The sequence below is a fragment of the Lycium ferocissimum genome, chromosome 10, assembly GCF_029784015.1.
Source record: "Lycium ferocissimum isolate CSIRO_LF1 chromosome 10, AGI_CSIRO_Lferr_CH_V1, whole genome shotgun sequence".
In the NCBI taxonomy this organism is placed as follows: Eukaryota; Viridiplantae; Streptophyta; class Magnoliopsida; order Solanales; family Solanaceae; genus Lycium; species Lycium ferocissimum.
Window position 1 is genome coordinate 48,377,205 of NC_081351.1, and position 10,190 is coordinate 48,387,394.

The window sequence follows — 10,190 nt, forward strand, 5'->3', positions numbered from 1 at the left end:
ATTTTATTAGGTAATTTGCATAGTTAGAGTGACCAAAAGACAGTACTACAACTTATAATATAAAATGAAAGAGAAGAATAAAATGCTACTATAGCTTAGCAAAAAGAAATGGTTAATATACGAATCCAAAAGGACATGCAGAAAATGGGGATTGAATAACGGCATTTTATTACGCAATAGTGTATTTTATTTTTAAGTTAAAATAGTACAATGAGATGACAATTCATTGCACTGAGGACTAATTTGGTTGGTCGATGAAAAGTCGATAGGCACACTTAGGTAAAGGAGAGGCAAGAAACATGCTAGAGAGAATATTTACTTTTGTTGTGCCCAAAATTTTCTTTGCTTGTGAAAACTTTGGCAACACCATCATTATTTTGCGGGATTTGATTTTGATTCCCTAATTATACTAATTTTATTTTCTTAACCAGCAAGAATCTCTACCTCATAAAGATAAGAGATATGATCTGTGTATATTCTACTGGGTATGTAGAAATTTATGTAGAATTTTGAGAGATTCTAAAAATCAAATCCTCAAATCTGCTTCAAACCTCTTTTTGACCCAAGATATAACTGTTGGTCAATTTTAAAATTTTAAAACTTGCCCCAAATTTTTATAGTTTATAAAAAAGTCTTCCATCTATTTATGATCCAACATAAGTGAACGAGTTGTAGTAGCTAGTAACTGTGTTATTAGCAGTTGTTATTAAAATATCGTGTTATGATTTTAGAATAATTTATTATCTAGTTCATTATAAAAAATGATAATTTAGTATCAAATTTATCTGTATATGGGATTATAATTTGTGATAATGATAATTAACGTCATCAATGAAGATTCTGCATAATTTGAGACTAACAAATATGTTTGTTTGATACGATTAGGTATTCCTAGTATTTTTTAGAATTATGTTCACAAAACAGTAAAATGTGTTTTGAAAACTTATGGCAGACACATTTTCTAACTTCAATACAAACTTCACCAAAATCAAGATTTTCAAAACAAAAAAAATAATAATAATAATAATAATTTTGGGAGCTCAGTCACTCAACTAACCTTTGGTCTTCTTCAATCACGTTAAACATCACCTCAATCGAGTAACAAGTAAACAAGAAAGCTTTTTGCACCTTCCTAGAAACTACACCTGATCTACAATTAACCAAGGAATGAGTTCCGAGAATAGCCTAACACTTGACTTCAAATTAAAAAGTCTAAGTTTCATGATTATTTGAGGAATTAACTCAAGGAATCAGCTGTGTGGCTTTCTTATTGCTAAACATATGAAATTATGCCATTACCTTTTTCTTTCTTTCACTTAGTACTACTATTTAGGACAGTTCAAAATCGAATCGTAATCGATAACTCAATCGTAAAATTGGCTTATTGGTATTGGATTATCAAATTAACGGTTGGTGAACGGGTAAATTTTTTATAGCCAATGGTTTATCGGTGAGGGTGCGGATTACTCAATTTCCTTCGGATAAACCGTTAACCAGTTAAGAGTTATTTTATTTACATTTGTACCCCTAGGTATATAAATAATTGGAAATTTTGTATTCATAAATAGCTTAAATTTTAAAGAGGATAAATTCTTTCAAGTGTAATGCACAGGCTGAGGAGAAATCGACTGCAATTGAATCTCCACTGAATTTGTTGCCATTTTCAATTTCCAATTTCTACATTCCATCATCCAATTTGCTGTGAAGCCGTTTTTAGTTCAAAATTCATACTCCCTCCATCTCAAAATATTTGTCGTGATTACTAAAAATAATTATCTTAAATTATTTATCATTTTCGGAGTTCAAAGCAAAATTAATCATTTTTTCCTATTTTACCCTTGATAGAATTTTTCTTGAAGACTAAACACATAAATTGATTTGAACATTTAATTTAGAAAGATGATAGCTTAGACATAAATAAGGTTAAGTAGTAAAAGAACCCTTCTAATCATTGTTTCTTAAGGAACGTGTAAACTAAAAAAGCGAAAAAAAAATTGAGACGGAGGGAGTAGTGAAAATGCTTATTCATTTATATGTTGCTCAAACAAGTTATATCCCTATTTTGGAGTTGTTCGAAAGAAGCTGGCAGTAAGCATAAGCAGTTGTGCATTGATGAATCATACTGTATAATGCTATCTCTCGGTCAGTTGATACTCAATTTGCATAAATGATAAGACTAAATGTGATGCTCTACGGAGATCTTGCATATAAGGGTATGAATTGGTCATGGTGTGTGAAATTAGTTTCTAACTATGGACATTTTCATTGTCATTACTTTTAATTTTTATTATACTTAGAGCTAGCTAATATATCGCTTGATATCCGCGCAATAATTATTAACCCGATACCGAACTAATCGATATTTTATCGGTTGACTAACGGATTAGTACATTTAAAAGTCAATAACACGATAAGTCAAACCGTTAAATGTAATTATCTGCCCGATAAGTAGCCCTACCACTGTTAATTTATCATTTCACTTATTTATCACTCATTTAATTAGTATCGAGGAAGTTTCAAAAATTTTGTTTCTTGCATAGACTTGGACCGTTGGACATCATAAGAATTTTGGGACCAAGTAATTATTTAGATGGGGCCAATTCCAACCAACTTAATAAAACAATCTATGACATTTTGTTGCTATACCTTTCTCTTTATCTTCTATAGAAGACGAGTCATGACTTAAGTATGAAAAATAAAAAGTTGTCTGGCCCAGTGCGAAAAAAAAAAAAAATTCCATTAGTAGTATTCACGCACGAAATTCGTGCGTGAAAGGACCAAACTGCAAAAATGCAGTTTGAGCCTTTCACGCACGAAATTCGTGCGTGAAAGGAAAACTGAATCTTTTTTTTTTTTTTTTTTTGCATTACCTTTCCAAACACGTTTTTTTCCATACTTTGGGCAAAGATTAGTCATATTTCAAAATTCTAAAATATCAATATTTTATATAAAACTTAATATCTTTTTTTGCACAATAATGTCGGCTCATTACATCAAGTCCACCTAAACGTTTGGATCGTCGTTTTAGGGGTTCTAAAGTGCCCGAAGCAAGTTTTGAAACTTGTAATATTTATAGGGTTTTGATTTAAGTGTTTTAATAATAATTCATCCAATACGAGAGGTTTATACTAATTAAAAAATAATTCATTCCATTTAATTACAATACTAATTCAAAGCAATACAATAATAAATTACAATTACAATAACAATACAATCTTCAAGTTCTAGAGGCTCTATTACTTCGAGACGTGCTTGTACTACCACGGCCTTGTTGCCCACACGAACGCTTGTCATGGCCATATTGCTTACATATAGAGCACTTGCGAGAGTAAGTTCTTTCACTAACATCCATTTGATTGGGTCTACGACTCCGTGAGTTAATGCCCAATTTTCTAATGTAATCCTTGTTAGCAACCATCGAAAACGGCTCGTTTGGCCAATAAGCTTCATTACCAAGTGGGTGGAATTGGCCGGAATATGCTCTAAGGTAACTTTGGACCTTATATTCCCCCGCCACATAATTTGTTACCGTTTTTCTCATTCTCTCGAAGCACTTGACGTGAGAACACGGCATGTGGTACGTTTGCCACTTACCACAAGTGCATATTCTTGTTGCCTCATAAACGGTATGCACGTTTCCACCCTTACCGTTATAATAACCCGTCCTAACTTCACACACATGTTGAATTGGGTCATACTCGGTCATTTGGTGACGCTCACATTTTTGTCTATAATGCTCCATAGTTTTGAAGGGCTTTGGCATCCATGTCCCGCCGTCGGCTAATATCGCTACGGCACCGCCTTGTCCTAACAACAAATCGCTCCACCACTTGCTTGAAAGTCATTCTCACCATTGCGGTGACAGGTAGTCCTCGAGCGATTTCGGCAATCCATTGAAAGACTGCGAAATTTGTTTGTTGTGAGCATGCCCCGTCTTTTTCCTCCATCAGCATGAAACGTCCATTTTTCAACATCGAGCTTCATCAACCAAACGTATGCGGGTTCACTCACCGGCTTCGATCGGATCCGTTTTTCAGACCCATTTTAGATTGTTGATGCTCAAATATGACCCCACATCAATTTATTTTGAGTGCCATTGTGAAACGTTGATTGCAAATTCGCCTTCAAGTGCCTTAAACAATATCGATGGTAAACAAAGGGAGGCTGCACTCCCGGTAAATTATCCATATTGTGCAATATGCCTTTATGACGATCGGACAAACGCGTATGCGGTACGATCCTTAATAACATGAGTTTTCAAATGGGTCAAAAGATCCCCCATGTGTCGTTGCTCTCGTTAGCGGCAATTGCGAAAGCAAGAGGAAATATTGACCCATTGGCATCCATTCCTATTGCAATTAGGAGCTTGATGTCGTAGGCACCATATACATGCGTACCGTATGGATATCACTGGTCGGCGGTGAGCAAAACCATCAATGCATGGTTTGAATGTCCAAAATACGAAGTTGAAGATTTTACCCTCTATAAGTCGCCACTCTACAACGGTACCGGGATTAAAATGTTGTGGAAAGCCATATACCTTGCGACGATCGAAAAGAAGTATGCCAATTTCCAAAGACCATCTCAAAAGCGCGTCTACTTGAGAAATCCTTTTTGTTGCTTATAGTTTTACTATATATACGGCTTGAACGTTTCGAATACAATCTTTAATGGGGAACACACTGAAATTTAAACAAACAACTTTTAGTAATAATCTTTCAATTGATATAAGACATATAATGTACTAGGTAGGATAAGTTACCTTGGCGTTTCGGCAATGTCTTTAAGTAACACTTGAGCAATCATGTTTGTATCTAAATTATAATGATCGCTCGATTTTCTTCCATATCACAAGTGTGTCTTTCGCGAAATTTTGTGATAGCCCACATACCATCGGGCTTAACAATTCCCCGAAGCAACCAACTCCACGACCTTGATACCGTCGTCTACAAATTAGCCTCCATATCTTTGAGGTTGGTGATCAACCTTAAACTCTCTCATGTCCTTAAAACAATAAATTTTGACGACCGTTGCAAAGCTTTTTTGGATGCGAACAACATTCCCTTTGCAAGGTAGCATCGATCTTTGTTGAGATCCTTAGGTTCAATCCGGGTTTTTAAGCGACTATCATAATCTTCTCTTGTGAAGACAAATGCATCATCACGACCCTGCAGGCTATCAAGATAAGGGATATTGTTAGAATGCCACTGAATTGGGCTTTCAGAAGTTGGGTTTTCAGCCATCGGTGGTGGTACGTCTTGGTGCATTGGTTGTTGTTGGTTTTGGCTTTGAGGAATATTGTTGGTCATACCAACTTGAACATCGTCATCGTCTTCATCATCGGTTACCTGCTCTGCATTATTAGGTATTTCATCGTCATCACTTGATGATGACTCATAATAATTAGGAAAATCTTCATTATTAAGTGCATTCATCCTCATACATGAAAAGTAACATATTTTAAATACCAACATCATACATATATATAGATAATTTAATATCAAGGTGATGAACTTACTTTTGTTGTTCATAAGCAACGTCATGGTGTGGAGAATGATCAACTCCACCGAGCGGGAGGATTGACCAACATCCATATTTGGTACCAACATGTGAGTTTTGAGAATAGTTCCTATAAAGATTTGGCTTGGTTATTTACCAATTCATACAACAAACACATGCTACTACATATAATAATAATATAACAAAACCATATTTACCAATTTTCATTGTGAGCTTGATTAAATTGCGGCTTAGATTTTCAGCGGAACTTGACCACTCAAAATGTCTCCATAAGAACTAAAGTCCCCATAAGTGTTACCATGAATAGGGGCCGGACTTGAGGGACTTGTTCCCGAGGTATCTTTTCAACATACATCTCAAGAACATTAATGAATACTAAATCACGATATTCTTCCGCGATCCCAAATAATCACTCAAAGATTCATCATCGTTGATATTGTGCATGCCATAACGCACTACACCGTTTGATATTGTTTGTGGATATACGCCGGTTATTGAGATTCCAAACTCGGTGGGTGTAGTTTTCATTCTTTCGTGCAAGTAACCGACTAGTGTTTCATAACTTAAAGTTGTTGGAAATTTAACATGGGCTTTTGGTTTGACACTATAACGAATGGAGTAATTGTCCTCGACGATATCTCCATCCCAAAATAGTGAAACCTTAACACGCGAAGCATTTTGAGACATTTTTTGAATGAAGTTTGATTTTTTTTTTTTATGACTTGTAAGACTTAGGCCTATGCAATTGATGAGTTTTTCACTCGTCAAGCCTTCAAGTTAAATAAATTTCTGAAATTGTCATGGGTTGTCAACTCAATGCTTTATGTGTCATAGATTCCTGAAATTGTCATGCGTGGTGTGTTGTCAAATCAATACTTATAGTGCGCATTAAATTGGTGCGCAATACAAAACGATCAAAAAATACAGCAACGTATTGTCAAATCAATCCTTTATGTGTCATAGATTCACGAAATTGTCATGCGTGGTGTGTTGTCAAATCAATACTTATAGTGCGCATTAAATTGGTGCGCAATACAAAACGCGCAAATAATGCAGGTTGTAGTTGCACTTCCACGCACAGATTTTGTGCGTGAAAGTGCAAAAATCGTATTATACACTTTCACGCACAAAATCTGTGCGTGAAAGTGGGACATCTTCAGCCTAAACCCTAAAATCTGTGCGTGAAAGTGGGAAAAAAAAATTTTACACTTTCACGCACGGAATTTGTGCGTGAAAGGGTAAAACAGTTTTGCCACTTTCACGCACAAATTCTGTGCGTGAAAGGTTAAATATGTTTTTCCACTTTCACGCACAAATTCTGTGCGTGAAAGTTCAAAAACTTACACCCAAACCCTGAAATCTGTGCGTGAAAGTGGAACAAACATATTTAACCCACGCACGAAATTTGTTCGTGAAAGTGAAAAAATATGCAAAAAATTTATGATAAATTTAAAGACTAAATATGCAAAAAATATATATTATTTACGATAAATTTTACAACACTAATGTATATACACTATCGAGGATGGGTCCCACATGTAGTATGCACGAGACTATCCCTGGCCTAAGGCTCATACCATCCCCACCGGGCTCGTCATCGTCTCCATCGCCCTTTTTCCTCCTAATAACCGGGCGCTCCAACTCATGATCATCGTCTCTTCGCGACCGTGATCCCTTAACTAGAACGTGCTTCTTCTTGGGATGCGATCACACCGGCACACTCGGAACCTCGAGTGAGTTAGGTGCAGTGTCTCGACCTCTACCTCGTCGGGAGTCGCCACCTCGGGCGCCGAAGTATGAACTCGAAAAGTATATAATAATTAGTACCATTCATTATTTATATTGAATACATTAACGTTATTTATTTAATAGAACTGTGTGTCAACGGGCGCACCGAGTAGGCTCACGAGATGGGTACGTAGGCTCTAGAGATGGGTGGGGTGGTGAATATGAGGTAGTCTCTGGATGGGTCGCTCACCTCGTGGACCCACGGGCGTAGAACAATGAACTTTGAAATAATATATAAATAATTTAGATTTGATTTATTGTAAAATGAACCTGAAATAAATAAATAATTAATAAATTACTTTACATTGTTGTAAAAGTCAAACCTGTGTGTCGACGGTCCAAACGTTTAGGTGGACTTGATGTAATGAGCCGACATTATTGTACGCAAAAAAAGATATTAAGTTTTATATAAAATATTGATATTTTAGAATTTTGAAATATGCCTAATCTTTGCCCAAAGTATGGAAAAAAACGTGTTTGGAAAGGTAACGCAAAAAAAAAAAAAAAAAAAAAAACAGGTTCGGCTCCTTTCACGCACGAATTTCGTGCGTGAAAACTGCATTTTTGCAGTTTGGTCCTTTCACGCACGAATTTCGTGCGTGAATACTACTAATGGAATTTTTTTTTTTTTTTGCACTAGTTTGGTACAACTTTTTATTTTTTGTGCTACTTAAGTCGCGGATTCATAGAAGACCGCTGTTGCGGCTTTCTTTTTATATTAAGATTGAAGCTTCACTGCAATTATTTAAGCTAAAGTTGGTGGAGATTGCAATTGATCTAATCCACTAATTAACAATTTTCCTTTTTAGCTTTTGGTTAGTGCTCTCTCAATTATTGCTTTAGTTGCTTTATTGTTAAGAATATCTTTGTCCTGCCTTTTCCTATAACGTAAGTAGCATTTTATCTTTAAACTTGAATTTTTAAATTTGAATTAATCGGGTTCTAAAGTTAATATGCAATTATCAGATAGGAACTTGACACTCCCGGATTTACTTCTATTTGTATAATATTTCTCTTTCCATTTGTGTCGGTATAAAGAAAGGCAGAAAGACATAAAATTAAATTAATAAGAAAAAGGTGGGGCGTCAATTATCAATCTAGGTCTAAAAATACATTATGGTACAAGAAAAGTATATACTACCGATACACTTTTTAACTTGTAGCTAGTTACTTTATGATTTTATTTTACTATCAATTATTCATAATAATTATCTTGATTGTGTATATGTCTTTTTCATTAAATTATTAGAGCATAAACTTGGGGGAGAAATGATTATTTGGCCCTTTACAAACTTTTTTTTAGTTCTATGACCTTTTTACAAGAGATTTTTATTTTTTACACATAAGAGATTTGAAAAAGTCATTTTCTTCAATTCAAATTGTAAGAGGCCAAAAAATCTCATTTCCTCTAAACTTGGCATGTATTGTGGTATTCAAATCTTGTTCATCACTCAAATCGGTATCAGGATACATGCCACCCATCATGGCTAAAGAGAAAAAAAAAAAAAATCATAGTCTTTGTTTGAGAATAAAACCAACTTCTCCGTATAGTAGTAGTTAACTAGTTATTCAAGGAACTTTTAACAGTAGCTCAAAAGAAACGGAGAAGAAATTGACATCTTTAACTTGTCCAAATTATTCACATCCCAAACACAAACAACACCTATTACTACTGCATGTGAACAAACAAAAATTACAGAAACTAAATGGCATTAATTAAGCATACATCCTACCCCAGTAAGGCCTGCGTACATTGTTGTTGTTGTTGACATTAATTAAGCATACAAAAAAATTACCTCAACCATCACCGCACCCGATTTAATTAACTATGTAGACACCTAATTAGACAAGTTGATCACCAAGGATAAGAATGTAGATTCCGAAAGTACGATCTTGGATTACTCTAATCAAAAGTACTTCTCGGCATTCTACAGTTTCTGCCAGGAGCTTTCATCATCCTGATCCTTCTACCTCGACGACAACAACAACAATAACAAAACTAACTGTAGATTCTATTTTAAAATGGTAACACCTTCTCGAGCCAATCAAAGAAATGATCACCAATTATGTAGATTCTATTTTTTAAAAATTCATATCCGAATTTACGATTAAAATGTTAAAGTTTGACTTTTGAAGTTCAAACTGCCACAAATAAATTGGGATAGAGGACATATTTAAAAGAAATGGCGGAAGAGAAGTTGAAGCTTATAGCAAAGAAGTTTCAGGGATCATTTAACTTTTTCAAATTTTCACATCACAAACCCAAACAACACATTAAACAAAAGTTACATAAACTAAATGACACTAATTAAGCATACATCCTATCCCACAAAGGTAGGGGTAACGTTTGGGTACATCCACCCTCCCAGATAGTCCTTGTGGGATTACACTAGTCATATTGTTGTTGACATTAATTAAGCATACATAAAAAGTACTTCAACCAACACCACACTCGATTTAATTAACTATGTAGACACCTAATTAGACAAGTTGATCACCAGGATAAGCTCGGAGATTCCGAAAGTAATCTCTAGGATTACTCTCAAAAGTACTTCTTGGCATTCTACAGTTTCTTCCAGGAGCTTTCATGTCCCGTCCACCACCGCGGCGACCACCACCGCGGCGACGACAACAACAACAATAACAACAATAACTGACGAACGCAAAAACCAACGTGGCAATAAGAAAAGGTTTAGCAACATGAAACCAGTGGTTGATTTTGTCTTTTCTAGTGTCTGGTGGAAACACCTTGTCGGACCAACGAAGGAATTGGGCACCAAAGTTGTCTAGCAACAGTAACAATTCCTTCAATTTTTCCACCACATAGTTCTTCACTTCCTCAATTCCCATCTTCCTTCAAGAAGATCAACAAGATTTTTTTT